At 40.0% G+C, this 16,377-nt stretch overlaps 1 protein-coding gene across 3 annotated transcripts in view; it reads right to left on the reverse strand.

The window, feature by feature from the left end:
* The window catches only part of PPP2R3A (protein phosphatase 2 regulatory subunit B''alpha), a 220,530-nt gene that overhangs the window by 24,639 nt on the left and 179,514 nt on the right, over nucleotides 1–16,377 (reverse strand). The gene's annotated exons all lie outside the window — the stretch shown is intronic.

The following is a 16,377-nucleotide window of genomic DNA, read 5'->3' on the forward strand; positions in this document are numbered from 1 at the left end:
GTAGAAATAAATATGGCAAATCTGAGCCTCAAGACCAGCCCACAAAGCTACCTTGAATTGCTAAATGGAGGCCGTGAGCAACTGAACCGCCCTGAAGGAGACAACACTCTAGAGCAGAAAACACATTCTTCTCCCTGTTCCTTAAAGCTTAAGTCCATGTCAGAATTTGTTGAAAATGTTCTGTATCAAGCTTTCCCTAGGGTTGTTGGTGGGAGTGAGAGAATTACAGATCGTGCTAGGTTAAGAAATTTGAGGTCCATAAAGTATGAGCTTTACATGACCTTTCTTATTAAAGTGGTTTCCACTCAAAGTGGCAAACTTTTTTTTTTTTTTTGAGACAGAGCCTTGCTCTGTCACCCAGTCTGGAGTGAAGTGGCACAATCTTAACTCACTGCAACCTCTGCCTCCCAGGTTCAGGCGATTCTCCTGCCTCAGCCTCCCCAGTAATGGACTACATGCATGCGCCACCACACCTGGCTAAGTTTTGTATTTTTAGTAGAGATGTGGTTTCACCATGTTGGCCAGCCTGGTCTGGAACTCCTGACCTCAGGTGATCTGCCCACTTTGGCATCTCAAAGTGCTGGGATTACAGGCTTGAGCCACTGCTTGGCCAGAATGGCAAACTTTCTCAACTCTCAGATTGCTTTATAGCTTCCCTCCATGGCTTCTAAGCAACACAAACAGATGTTCAAGTGTGTAGGTTGAACTGACTAAAGTACATTTATGGATTCCCCAACATTCTACTTTTTAGGCCTCTATAGCATACCTAGACCTAGATACTCATCCTGGGAAGATGTCCTTCTGCTAAACCTTTTAGGTGTTGCTGGTATCCCCTGAATTCTGTATCCTTCAGGCTACCCCTAAGGTTGGCTTTAGGCAGAGATGAAATATTTTCTCTTGGAAATGATGTGGCTGCCGGAAATATTGATATTCTGAGGCTATATCTCTGAGCCTCATATGTAGATATGTACATCAGAAAAACGTACATCAGTTAGCAATGATTAGAGTATTTGACATCACTGGCTTAGCCCTTGCAGGGATCTCCTACAACATTTAAGCAGGAATTTGTGGACACACAGTCCCTTCATCAAAAAGGTACCAAGGCCAATTAGTGAGGGAAAATATGCTGAGGTAGGTATATACAGTAGGTGGCACCTATTCAAGTTCCTAAAACATTCTGTGTGTGTGTTTCTTTCTTTTGAGATGGAGTCTTGCTCTGTCGCCCAGGCTGGAGTGCAGTGGGGCCATCTTGGCTCACTGCAACCTCTGCCTCCCAAGTTCAAGTGATTCTCCTGCCTCAGCCTCCCGAGTAGCTGGGATTTACAGGCATGTGCTACCACGCCTGGCTAATTTTTGTATTTTTAGTAGAGACACGGTTTCACCATGTTCGCCAGACTGGTCTTGAACTCCTAACCTCAAGTGATCCACCCATCTCGGCCTCCCAAAATGCTGGGATTACAGGCAGGAGCCACTGCGCCCAGTCAACATCTTTTTGTTTTTGAGATGGAGTCTTGCTCTGTTGCCCAGGCTGGAGTGCAGTGGCATGATCTTGGTTCACTGCAACCTCTGCCTTCCAGGTTCAAGCAATTCTCCTGCCTCAGCCTCCCCAGAAGCAGGGATTATGGACGTATATCACCACGCCTGGCTAGTTTTTGTATTTTTTTAGTAGCGACAGGGTTTCGCCATGTTGGCCAGGCTGGTCTTAAACTCCTGACCTCAGGTAATCCACCCCCCTCAGCCTCCCAAAGTGCTGGGATTACAGGTGTGAGCCACTGCATCCGGCCTAGGCCAACATTTTTGAATAGAAGTTAGAGGTTTAAACCTTTTAAAAAAGCTTACTTGAGAGAAAATTGTTCCCTATGACTACCAGTTTATGATACTATCAAAAGTTATAATTTGTTCATTTAATGAAAACACTCCATTCCATTCTTGTTTCCACTCTTCCCCCATCTCCTTGAGGCCTCAGTGCGGCATGGGATGTGCTGGATAAGGAGGCAATAGGAGAGGAACTTTCTGCCAATGCAAGTGAAATGGTTGATGGCAGAGCCTCTGTTCTGGGGAATAAAATTATCAAAACCACTGCTGCTGATTTCTTGTCAGGATGGGAACATCTTCCCCTTGGTGCCCTAACGTGTTGTCTGTAAGCTATCAGTGTTAAATACCTCAATGTAGGTCTATGAATAAGGCATATTTTCAGAGTTAAGTGTGAAGTGAGACTCATTCAGTAAATATTTGAACTCCTGTTGCTAAGTGTCAGAGCCAAATGCTAGGATTACAATGATGAAAAAGACTGAATCAGCCCTCTCCTCACAGCACTTGAAGCCTAATGGAGACCTTATGGAGTTAGTTAGGGGTTAAGTGATTTAGCCTTAGAGCACAGGCTTTGGAGTCAGACTGTAAAAGTCAGGTTCCAATCTGGGTTTGATCACTTAATGTGATTTTGGGCATGTTGGTGAGTGACACCTAATCCTATATTGGGGGAGGGGTTATACATTGTATGTCATTTTTGAATAAAACATTTGCAAAAGGAAGTTCATTCAATAACCCTCCTTTGTCAGCATCCTGGAGACTCCTCTTAATTTTGGTGGGTGATTTTGCCCCCCACTAGGGGACATTTGAGAATGTCTGGAGACATGTCTGTGTCTTGATTGTCACCACTGAGTGGGTCCTACTGGCATCTAGTGGGTAGAGTGCAGGGATGGTGCTAAACATCCTACAATGTGCCGTATGTCTCACAATAAAATTACCCATCTTAGAACTCTTGCTCCTTCAATGCCAGTGCGTCCCAGGTTCTGGACTAATAAGCTCTTCTCGTTTTGTACTTCCCTGTTAAGCTTAGTCTTTCCCATGGCTTTACTCACTGCCTATTCACCTGTGGTTTCTAAACTATGTCCAGCCTCAGCCTCTTTCTAAGCTGGAGAACTTCATATATCCAGCTGCCTACTATATAGATGGCTCTTTCAGAAGAGCGGCATGTATAAACTTGAACTCATCTTTCCCACTGCCCTGGTTCTCCCTATTTTAGTCAATGGCACTGTCATCTGCCCACTCAAAGCCAGAAACTCAGTTATCCCAAGTTCCTCTTTCCTCACCTCACAACAGTTGACCATATGGATAAAACCCTGCCTCTTCCTCCCTACCACCACTGGCTTAAGTTCAGGGTACCATACTTTCTTGTTTGGATTACACTCTTGCCACATATCCTTTGCTACTGCCATACCAGGCTGTTTATGGTGTTGGAATAGGTTATGGTCTTGGGACCTAATGCCACTGTACATGTTTTTCAATTGCCTGAAATTCCCTTCCCTCTTTGGCTAGCTTATGTTCATCTTTTAATCCGAGATGTCACGTACAGGTTTCCTGATTCTTCGCTCCTGAATTAACCACATCTCTGATTAAGATGTATGTAATGGTTTCCTTATTTGTCTCCCTACTTCTGTTCTTGCACTTCCACTAGTCTGGCAGAATGATCTTCAGAAAACCTAAGGGGTAGGGATTATATCACTCCCTTGCTTAACAATTTTCAGTGGCTTCCCTAGGCCCTGCATGATCTGGCCTCTGCTAGACTTTGTAACCACATCTCCCTCTGTTGCTCACTATATTCTGGCCACACTAGGCTTTAAAAATCTCCCCAACATGCTGTTCCCTGCCTCAAAATCACTGCACACAGTCACATATTTTACTCCCTGCCTAGGACATTTTTGCTGTTTTTTCTTTTCAACCTTTTAGGTCTTACCACCTACTCAGAAAATTCTTCCCTCAGCACCGTAAGTTGCAACTCCTTGTCCATTACTGGTTCATCTTATTTGTCTCCTTCATATTTACATAATTACATCTGTTCCCCACTTGACTGTAAAGTGTCCGTTTTGTAACTCACTAATTTCCTTGGCCTATAGTACAGTAATTGACACCAGGTGCTCAAAATGAATTGTTGAATGAAAAGTGATGTCCTAATGCTCTTGTGAAACGATGTGTAGAGTTACCAGGACAGGATTGGAGTCAGTAAAATGGTGAGAGTGCAGAATTCATTCATGATCATTCATTCATTCATTCATTTATTTTTGAGATAGAGTCTCGCTCTGTCGCCCAGGAGGGCAATGGCATGACCTCGGCTCACTGCACCCTCTGCCTCCCAGGTTCAAGCAATTATCCTGCCTCACCCTCCTGAGTAGCTGGGATTATAGGCATGTGCCACCACGCCCAGTTTTTTTTTTTTTTTTTTTGAGACGGAGTTTTGTTCTTGTTGCCCAGGCTGGAGTGTAGTGGCACGATCTCGGCTCACTGCAAACTCCGCCTCCGGGGTTCAAGTGATTCTCCTGCCTCAGCCTCCCAAGTAGCTGCGATTACAGGCATGTGCCACCACACTTGGCTAATTTTGTATTTTTAGTAGAGACAGGGTTTCTCCATGTTGGTCAGGCTGGTCTCGAACTCCCGACCTCAGGTGATCCACCCACCTCGGTCTCCCAAAGTGCTGGCATTATTACAGGTGTGAGCCACTGAGCCCGGGGTTTTTTTTTTTTTTTTTTTTTTTTAAAGAGACAGTCTCACTTGTCACCCAGGCTGGAGTACAGTGGCATGATCTTAGCCTCAAACTCCTAGGCTCAAGGAATCCTCCTGCCTTGGCCTCCCAAAGTGCTGGGAATTATAGGTGTGAGCTACTGAGCTTGGCCTCACAATTCATCTTGAGTCAGATCTGTTAGAATCTTAATCTTTATCCTGCTCTCCAGGAGTTCTTGAGAATGTGGAGAACAAAGTATGTTAACTGACCCCTTCTGCGTGGCCACTTCTGGGTTCAGTGGTATTCCCCAGGGCTCAAATGAAGATTATTAGGTGTTTTCTGGTAACTGGCCATTTTTGAATGAACAGAGGGGTCAGAGGATTAAAGCAGAACTCACGGGGTTCACAAACAATTTACTAGAAATCATAGGTATCAAATTGAGAACATATTCTTTTTTGAGACAGAGTCTCGCTCTGTTGCCCAGACTGGAGTGCAGTGGTGCTATCTCAGCTCACTGCAACCGCTACCTCCTGGGTTCAAGCAATTCTCCTGCCTCAGCCTCCTGAGTAGCTAGGATTACAGGCAGGCACCACCACACCTAGCTAATTTTTTTTTTATTTTTAGTAGAGATAGGGTTTCACCATGTTGGCCAGGCTAGTCTCGAACTCCCAACCTCAGGTGATCCACCCGCCTCGGCCTCCAAAAATGTTGGGATTACAGGTTTGAGCCACTGTGCCCAGCTGAGAACAATTTTTTTTTTTTTTTTTGAGATGGAGTCTTGCTTTGTCGCCAGGCTGGAGGGCAGTGGCGTGATCTCGGCTCACTGCAACCTCCGCCTCCGAGGTTCAAGCGATTCTCCTGCCTCAGCCACCTGAGTAGTTGGGATTACAGGCACATGCTACCACGCCCAGCTAACTTTTGTATTTTTAGTAGAGACGGTTTCACACCATGTTGGCTAGGATGGCCTCGATCTCCTGACCTCGTGATCAGCACCCCCCAAGCCTCCCAAAGGGCTGGGAGTACAGGTGTGAACCACTGCACCTAGCCTGAGAACAAATTCTCTAACAGTTTTGTTAGCATGAGGGGATATGGTGGTTCATGTAATTTTTATCTCCCTAAGTAAGTTTTCCCTTTCAGATGAGCAGTTTCTGGGCAAAAGTATTAAGGTGGGCTCTGCAGATTCCTGGGATGGAAATATAAAAGTTGGAATGAGCAGAGATAATGACTGGGACATACGTCGTTTGACAAAGGATTGTATGCAGTTTCAGGGTGTTGTCTGGGAGTTATGTTTTGATTCCAGTTTCCAGGATTCCATTTACAGGGACAAAGCAATATTTGATTCAGGGATTATCTGGGCATATCTAAGACATATGGTACTTATAGAATAAAATGTTCAATATTTTGGCCTGGCATGGTGACTCATGCCTGTAATCCCAGCACTTTGGGGGAGGCGGATGTGGGCAGATCACCTGAGGTTGGGAGTTTGAGACCAGCCTGACTAACATGGAGAAACCGTCTCTACTAAAAATACAAAATCAGCTGGGCGTGGTGGCGCGTGCCTGTAATCCCAGCTACTTGGGAGGCTGAAGCAGGAGAATCGCTTGAACCTGGGAGGCGGAGGTTGCGGTGAGCTGAGATTGTGCCATTGCACTCCAGGCCTGGATGACAAGAGCAAAACTCTGTCTCAAAAAAAAAAAAAAAAAAAAGAAGTTCAATATTTGTCTAGTTTGGAGTCTATAATGCTTCAGAAATAGAAGTGTGTGATTTATCTTTATGCTTTTAAGTTAAAAATAGATATCCTAAACCACTTATATAAAATGGATTAGCTGAAGTATTTGGAAGTCGGATATTTGGTTCATTGAATTTCCTTAACCCATCCAGTGACCAGAAAATCTTTAGTTTCAACTCTTGTTGAAGTTTCCTAATATGTACCACTTGCTTTCCTGTCCCAGGAGGTAGATTTCACTTCAGTTTTGATGGTTAAAGGAACTCTTGCCGTTCTTCAGAATCATGAGTTATCAATTGTTAATTCTTACTCATTGTGGATGTAGACAGCATAAAAATGTGGACTAAATATATTCTAATCATGAACTGGAAGCACAGGGTCTGAATTCATGTTTATTACCAAGCACAGTGCCTGGCATAGAGTAGGTACCAGTAAATATCTATTGAAATAAATTAAAATTGGGCTTTGATATGGTTTGTTCAATGTGGAAAAAAAATAAAACATTAACTTCAGGCCCATGTAGAGGCTCTGTTTATTAAGCATTAAAAAATAATTCTAAACTCGTATATCTGTAATATTATAACTCATGTTTTGGAATATTAATTCATGTCATTCCTTCTTTTTCTTTCCCTATACCCTAATATATACACACAACCCTCCATTCTCCCTGTTTCCCTGTTCCTCTCCTACATTCTCCCACCTCACTGAGGAGAGTTGGGCTTCATACTTCTCACTAGTTACATTCCTGGACGGTTGCTCTAATAGGTTTCTGGCTGGCTTTCTTTACCTACAGTGCCTTAGTTTCCAGTGCTGATGGATGTAAATGTAGATCTCTGACAGAGTAATTCATATATTTTTAATATAAAGGAAAAAGCTGCCTTTAAAAACATTCAATAGAAAACAGTTCTAATTTGCCTGAATGTCCAATAATAGGGAAATGGATGTAAGTTACTGCTTGAGAGAACACTGAAGCACTACAAGTCCTGTTTTTGAACACATTAGTAACAAGCGTTAAAAAGAAATATACCAAATATAAAATAATGGTTATCCCTGGATCATTGAACCACAAGTGATTTTAATCTCTTTATATTTTCAATTTTTTCAAGTATTAGTCAAATCAAACAAGAAAAGTATTAGTCAAATGAAACAAGAAAAGTATTAGTCAAATCAAACAAGAAAAGCTTGTTTCTGATTATTGAGGGTCTCAGTTTCTTAGGATAGTAACATGGAAGACCCTTTAGCCTTCTTTACATAATTTCTGTGGCTTTTTTAATGTACTCCATTGCATAAACCATAAGAATGTTAATTATAAATATGGTATCATAACCTGTTATCTTCATATAGGTAACATATTTAGTTGACTTGGATTAAGTAACTGGTACTCTGTCTTTCTGGCTTCTCTTATGAGGGTTGAATTTATATAAATGCTGTTGTATGCTGTGATCACTTTGTGTGCTAGACATGTTAATTTGCAATGTTTGCAGCCTCATACTTACGGAAGCTTTGGTCTTGCTTCACCTCATTGAGACCTGTAGTGATTACCAGTTTACTTATTGAACACATTACATAAGTACCAGTCTTGAAATCAGGAGGTACAGATGCTTAGCACAATGGCTACCTGTGATTGTTGTTAGATGGTAAAGTAGGTGGAGGATTTTAAGTTGTTTTTGGAGGGCCAAATCGTCTGGACAACTGTAGATATCCTTGTAGTGAGGGTGGCTGCTGTATTGCTGTGGTCTGTGCCTTTCAGTAAACATTTGTTGAGGACCTCCTACCTAACAGTTTGCCAGGTGCTGGGACTACAAGACTAAGAAAACGTTCTTGGCCCCTGAGGAGCTCACAATCTAATGGTAAAACAAAGAGCTCCATTTTTTTTTAGCATTAACATACCAGACACTGTTAGATTCATTATATACATTATCTCTTAATTCTCAGTACAATCCTGCTGTTCATGCAGCAGATGTTTACTGTGTCAAGCAGTAAAATGTGCCCCAGGAGTGAAGGGAACAAGATAAGGGATAGAATGCTAATGTTACAGCTGAATAAACTCTACTTCAGACAGGTTAGGTAATGTGATCACAAAAGTGGTAGTAATAAATAGCCATTGTTTATTGATTACACAGACACTATGCCTAAGGGCCTTATATACACTGTCTTATTTAATCCTCAAAACAGCTCAGTGTGCCAAGTGGTACCCTTATTTTTATAGAGGATGCTGAGGCTTGGATGTCTGAGATTACACAGCTTGTGTGATAAAGCAAGGATTTGAAGTTAGGTTTGTCTAACTTCAAATTTCATGCTATTAACCATGATGTTTTACACACACACACACACACACACACACACACACACACACACATTTTTTTGAGATGGAGTCTTGCTCTGTTGCCCAGGCTGGGGTGCAATGGCATGATCACAGCTCACCGCAACCTCCACCTCCTTCCTAGGTTCATTCAAATGATCCTCCCACCCCAGCCTCCCAAGTAGCTGGGATTATAGGCACACATCACCACGCCCAGCTAACTTTTGTATTTTTAGTAGAGATGGGGTTTTGCCAGGTTGGCCAGGCAGGTCTCGAACTCCTGGCCTCATCTGCCTGCCTCGGCCTCCCAAAGTATTGGGATTACAGGCATGAGCCACTGCACCGGGCCCATGATGCTATATTGTATTTCTCCTATATGGAGTAGTAATAGCTACTATTTATCGTGAGCCATGTGCCAGGTGTTCACATATAATATCTTAGATTCTCACAACCACCTCAGGAAGTGGATGCTGATGCCTTCTGAAACTGAGCCTCAGGAGTCAAGTAACCTGCCCAGCTGGTGGGTGGACCAGATCTGTCTGGCTCCTAAGCCTCTGGTCCTTCTGTGGTACTAACATTCCTCCCTTGTCTGATACCTGAGTCTGGCAATTTCTGTTTGACAGTTAGACTCACCCTGACATATTTGTGATTCTTCCTTGAGATGAAACCTTAGTTGATTTAGCCTTGGGAATTTAGGTCTGGCCTTGCTTTTGCATGAGTTGGTCAGTTGTTATTCCTGTAAAGGGCCTTTTCCTTTCCTTTCGTTTGTTCACATTCTAGTGCTTGCTCTATAGACTGTGGCTGTTGTAAGCCTCCTTGGCCCTTGGGACCTCATAACCCACATGTGTTCTGTGTAGGCCTTATCTTATCTCCCACAACATGAAAAGTGAGGTATCCAGCAAGCAGCAAGAGCCTCTCATACACAACGGTTGAATTTCACTCCAGCTGGTCTCTGCGTCTCCTCTTGTGACCTCTCCTCACCTGTGCTTCTGTCTGCAACCCCCTGCCTCCTCTTTCTTCCTTCCAGGCACACTGGCACGTTCTCTCAGTGCTACCACGACTTGAGAAAACTTTTGCTTGAGCCAATTATTTATTCTCTTTAGATGCCACTAGTTTCTCTTCTTTTCAGATGAACATGTCTGTTTGTTTAGATTTGCTATCTATTTTTTCTTCCTTTAAAGCAGGTTATAAAACAATTGTAATATTTTTTGTAAAATACATGATCTAGTTGCACAGAAATGTCTAGAAGGATATACTCCAAAGTGATAAAACAGCCTGACTCTGGGTGGTGAATTTTAGGTGTAGATTTTTGTTTATATTCTAACTCTTCTGCAATGAATATGTATTACCTATATAAACAGATAAAGGAGAAAAATACTTTTTTTCCCATTTGTTAAAGTAATACAGTACCTGCTCATTACATGAACCTTTATAAATTATAGAACAGTATAAAAAACCAAATTACTTGCAATTCCACAGCCCAGAGTTAATGACTGTTAATATTTTGGGGTGTTATCTTTTAGCTTGTGTATATACATACACACATTTTAAGTACTAAGATTATATCACAATTTTGTAATCTTGATTTTTCTATGAAATTAAAAATTTTCAAGTACATTTCAATAGCTGCATGTTATGACACATAGATACCATGACTTATTTAACCATTCTATAATAACATTTGTGTTGCTTTGAATTTATTTTAGAATTACCTGTGAACACTGCCAATTGTTTAGATTACACAATTCTATCCAACTTTCTGATTATTTACAATAGATACTCAGAATTACTATTAGGGAGTCAAAGGGCATAAATTCAAGTTGTTGCTACATATTGTCAAATTACTTTCCAGGGACACTGGGGCAATATGCTTTTACCAGCAATGTTTGAAAGTGCGTGTCTTCCTGCAGTAAGCCTAGAGTGAGGTGTTTCTGCAATTTGTTTCTTCTATGAGACAGCAGTGAAAACACTATATTTTAACTGCATCTGTATGTCTTCCCATCCTGTCTTGCATTCGCCAGTATCCAATAATGCTTAATATACAGTAGTAATGCAAACATTTATTGAATATTATCCTTAAAACTTATGTTTTAAAAATTGCTGCCAATTTAATAAGCTAAAGTTTTTTGGCTCTTGCTTTTTTAAAAACAGCTTTATTTAGGTATAATTTACATACCATAGATTTTACCAATTTTAAGTGTTCAGTGCTTTTTTTTGAGATGGAGTTTCACTCTTGTTCCCCAGGCTAGAGTGCAATGGCACAATCTCAGCTCACTGCAACCTCCGCCTCCCAGGTTCAAGTGATTCTCCTGCCTCAGCCTCCCGAGTAGCTGGGATTACAGGTACCCACCACCACACCCGGCTAATTTTTGTATTTTTAGTAGAGACAGGGTTTCACAATCTTGGCCAGGCTGGTCTTGAACTCCTGACCTCAGGTGATCCACCCACCTCGACCTCCCAAAGTGCTGGGATTACAGGTATGAGCCACTGCACCTGGCCAGTAAATTGAATTAATATTATCCTTAAAAATTATGTTTTAAAAGTTGCTGCCAATTTAATTTTACAATTAATAAATTTTTACAATTGTGTAACCATCACCACAATCCAATTTTAGAACACTTATCTCCCTATCTGCCCCTCCTCTCCCTGGTGCTTGTTGGCATTTAGTCTCCACTGTCATTCCTAGAAAAAGACAACCACTGATCTGCTTTCTGGTGCTGTAAGTCTGCCTTTTTTTGGAAGTTTCAGATACATGAAATCATAATATGTAGTCTATAGTGTTTGGCTTCTTTCATATAGAACATTTATGAAAGATTCATCCATGTTGCAACTATCAGTAGTTCTAACATTTTATTTTTTTCTTTCATTTTCAAGGTATAACTGATACACAGTAAACTACTCATACTGAATGTGTAATGAACAACTTTGACTTTTGTATACATCTGTGAAATTACAACAATCAAGATAATGAAAATATCCATCACTTCCTACCCCCCACTCATTTTCTCATGCTCTTTATAATCATTTCCCCTTCCCAGGCAACCACTGATCTGCTTTCTGTCACTATAGGTTAGTATGTATTTTTTTTTTTTTTTTTTTTTTGAGACGGAGTCTTGCTCTGTCGCCCAGGCTGGAGTGCAGTGGCACAATCTTGGCTCACTGTAAGCTCCGCCTCCCGGGTTCACGCCATTCTCCTGCCTCAGCCTCCCGAGTAGCTGGGACTACAGGTGCCTGCCACCACGCCCGGCTACTTTTTTTTTTTTGTATTTTTAGTAGGGACGGGGTTTCACCGTGGTCTCGATCTCCTGACCTCGTGATCCGCCCGCCTCGGCCTCCCAAAGTGCTGGGATTACAAGCGTGAGCCACCGCGCCCGGCCGGTTAGTATGTATTTCTTAGAATTTTATGTAAAGGGAATCATACATTACATATACTACTTTTTTGGTCTGGCTTCTTTCACTTGCCTTGATTATTTTGAGATTCATCCATGTTGTGATTATCAATAGTTCATTCCTTTATTTTATATATATATATGATATATATAAGATTTTACTATATATCTTATAAGATATATATTAAGATATATTTACTACATATCTTATATATATTAAGATATTTACTATATATCTTACATAAGATTTTACTATATATCTTATATATCATATATGTATATATGATTGATACATATGATGTATATATATGTAGATAATATATCTCATATATATAATATGGTGGAATGTTATAAAAAATACATATATTTAAAGTATATATATATTTACTTTTGTCCTTGCTTGAAAGTCTCTCAAGAAAAGATGTATTTTGCTTATCAGTTCACCAGTTTGATGGACATGTAGATTATTTCCAATTTTGAGCTGTTATGAATGCTGGGTGAACTTTTTTCTTAGGTATATTTCTAGGAGTGAAATTATTGATTCATATGCCAAATGTATGTTTAACTTTTTAAGAAACTGCCAAACTTTTCTAAAGAAGCTGTATAGTTTTACGTCCTTATCAGCCCTATGTATGAGAGTTCTGGTTTCTCCACATTACTGCCAACTGGTGATTTTAGTTGTTCCAAGTGGCTGTGTAGTATATTTCACTGAGGTTTTAATTTGCAATTTCCTAATGTCTAATAATACAGAACATCTTTTCATACATCTATTTACCGTTTGTACCTCCTTTTTAGTGTGTATTCAGACGTTTTGTCTATTTAAAAAATTGGGTTATTAGTCTTTTTGTTATTTAGAGTTCTTTACATATTCTGGATATGAGTTCTTTATCAGAATGTTTTGGAAATATTTTCTCCTGGTCTGTTTTTTCATTTTCTTAATGGTGTCTTCTGAAGAGCAATCGTTTTTAATTTTGAAGGAAGTCCAATGTATCAATTTTTAAAAATTACTCTTGCCTAACCCAAGGTCACAAAGATTTTTCCTATGTTTTATTCCAGAAGCTTTGTAGTTTTAGCCCTTACAGTTAGTTCTATGATTCCTTTTAAATTATTTTTATATTTAGCACAAGATATGGATTGGGGTTCTTTTTGGCACATGGATATCCAATTATTTTAGCATCATTTTTGAAAAGACCATCTTTTCTCTTTTGGTTGAAAATTAGTTGGAGTGTTACATTGATCTCTGTGTATACATATACCAATGCTACAATGTCTTGATGATTGGTTTACAGTGCATTTTGAAATCAGGTAATCTAATCCTTCAACTTTGTTCTTTTAAAAAAGTGTTTTGGCTATTCTAAAATATCTAGAAAAGTTTTAGGATTAGTTTACTAATTTCTACAACAAAAGTCTGCCGGGATTTTGATAGGGATTAGGTTAAATCCATACATCGATTTGGGGATAACTGACATTTTAACAACGCTGAGCCTTCTAATCTTTCCATTTATTTAGGTCTTCTTTAATTTCTCTCAGCATTTTTTTTTTAGTTTCATTGTACAAGTATTATTTTATTATATTTATTCCTATTTTATATTTATTTTATTTATTCCTATTTTTCATATTCTTTTTGATATGATTGTGAATAGAATTATTCTTTTTATTTCAATTTCATCACTGGAGTGCTCATTGCTAGTATACAGAAATACTGTACTACTGATTTTTGTATAATGAGCTTGTATTCTGAGATTGTGCTAATTCACTTAATAGCACTGGTATATTTTATGTAGATTCCTTAGTTTTCAATTTGTAGGTCACATCATCTGTGAATATACAGTTTTACATCTTCCTTTCCAATCTGAATGCCTTTAAAAAGTTTTTTTCTTGCTTCACTGCCCTGGGTAGGACCCCCCAGTTACAATGGTTGAATAGAAACAGTGAGGAATAGAACCATCCTTGCCTGGTTCTTGATCTTAGGAAAAAGACATTCATTTTTTTTTATTATACTTTTAAGTTCTAGGGTGCATGTGCACAACGTGCAGATTTGATACATAGGTATACATGTGCCATGGTCGTTTGCTGCACTCATCAACTCATCATTTACATTAGGTATTTCTCCCAATGCTATCCCTCCCTCAGCCCCCGACCCCCTGACAGGCCCTGGTGTGTGATGTTCCCCGCCCGTGTCCAAGTGATCCCATTGTTCAATTCCCACCTATGAGTGAGAACATGTGGTGTTTGGTTTTCTGTCCTTGTGGCAGTTTGCTGAGAATGATGGTTTTCAGCTTCATCCATGTCCCTGCAAAGGACATGAACTCATCCTTTTTTATGGCGACATAGTATTCCATGGTGTATATGTACCACATTTTCTTAATCCAGTCTATCATTGATGGACATTTGGGTTGGTTCCAAGTGTCTGCTATTGTGAACAGTGCCACAATAAACATGTGTGTATGTGTCTAAGCAGCATGATGTATAATCCTTTGGGTATATACCCAGTAATGGGATTGTTGGGTCAAATGGTAATTCTAGTTCTAGATCGTTGAGGAATCGCCACACTGTCTTCCACAGTGGTTCAACTAATTTACACTCCCACCAACAGTGTAAAAGCATTCCTATTTCTCCACATCCTCTCCAACATCTGTTGTTTCCTGACTTTTTAAAGATTGCCATTCTAACTGGCATGAGATGGTATCTCATTGTGGTTTTGATTTGCATTTCTCTGATGACCAGTGATGATGAGCATTTTTTCATGTGTCTGTTGGCTGCATGGATGTCTTCTTTTGAGACGCGTTTGTTCATATCCTTTGCCTAGTTTTTGATGGGGTGGTTTTTTTCTTGTAAATTTGTTTGAGTACTTTGTAGATTCTGGATATTAGCCCTTTGTCAGATGGGTAGATTGCAAAAATTTTCTCCCATTCTGTAGGTTGCCTGTTCACTCTGATGGTGATGGTAGTTTCTTTTGCTGTGCAGAAGCTCTTCAGTTTAATTAGATCCCATTTGTTAATTCTGGCTTTTGTTGCCATTGCTTTTGGTGTTTTAATCATGAAGTCCTCGCCCATGCCTATGTCCTGAATGGTACTGTCTAGGTTTTCTTCTAGGGTTTTTATGGTTTTAGGTCTAACTTAATTAAGTCTTTAATCCATCTTGAATTAACTTTTGTATAAGGTGTAAGGAAGGGATCCAGTTTCAGCTTTCCACATATGGCTAGCCAGTTTTCCCAACACCATTTATTAAATAGGGAATCCTTTCCCCATTTCTTGTTTTTGTCAGGTTTGTCAAAGATCAGATGGTTGTAGATGTGTGGTGTTATTTCTGAGGCCTCTGTTGTTTTATTGGTCTATACATCTGTTTTGGTACTAGTACCATGCTGTTTTTGTTACTGTAGCCTTGTAGTATAGTTTGAAGTCAGGTAGCATGATGCCTCCTGCTTTTTTTTTTTTTTTGCTTAGGATTGTCTTGGCAATGGGGGCTCTTTTTTGGTTCCATATGAATTTTAAAGTAGTTTTTTCCAATTCTGTGAAGAAAGTCATTGGTAGCTTGAAGGGGATGGCATTGCATCTAAAAATTACTTTGGGCAGTATGGCCATTTTCATGATATTGATTCTTCCTATCCATGAGCATGGAATATTCTTCCATTTGTTTGTGTCCTCTTTTATTTCACTGAGCCGTGGTTTGTAGTTCTCCTTGAAGAGGTCCTTCACATCCCTTGTAAGTGGGATTCCTAGGTATTTTATTCTCTTTATAGCAATAGTGAGTGGGAGTTCACTCATTATTTGGCTCTCTGTTTGTTATTGGTATATAGGAATGCCTGTGATTTCTGCACATTGATTTTGTATCCTGAGACTTTGCTGAAGTTGCTTATCAGCTTAAGGAGATTTTGGGCTGAGACGATGGGGTTTTCTAAATATACAATCATGGCATCTGCAAACAGGGACAATTTGACTTCCTCTTTTCCTATCTGAATATCCTTTATTTCTTTCTCCTGCCTGATTGCCCTGGCCAGAACTTCCAATACTGTGTTGAATAGGAGTGGTTAGAGAGGGCATCCTTGTCTTGTACTGGTTTTCAAAGGGAATGCTTTCAGTTTTTGCCCATTCAGTATGACACTGGTTGTGGGTTTGTCATAAGAGCTCTTATTATTTTGAGATTATGTTCCATCAATACCTAGTTTATTGAGAGTGTTTAGTATGAAGGGCTGTTGAATTTTGTCAAAGGCATCTATTGAGATAATCGTGTGGTTTTTGTCATTGGTTCTGTTTATGTGATGGATTACATTTATTGATTTGTGTATGCTGAACCAGGCTTGCATCCCAGGGATGAAGCCTACTTGATCTTAGTGGATAAGCTTTTTGATGTGCTGCTGGATTCGGTTTGCCAGTATTTTATTGAGGATTTTTGCATCGATGTTCATCAGGGATACTGGCCTGAAATTCTCTTTTTTTGTTGTGTCTCTGGCAGGCTTTGG

This window comes from Hylobates moloch, unplaced genomic scaffold, assembly GCF_009828535.3.
Source record: "Hylobates moloch isolate HMO894 unplaced genomic scaffold, HMol_V3 SCAFFOLD_22, whole genome shotgun sequence".
NCBI lineage: Eukaryota > Metazoa > Chordata > Mammalia > Primates > Hylobatidae > Hylobates > Hylobates moloch.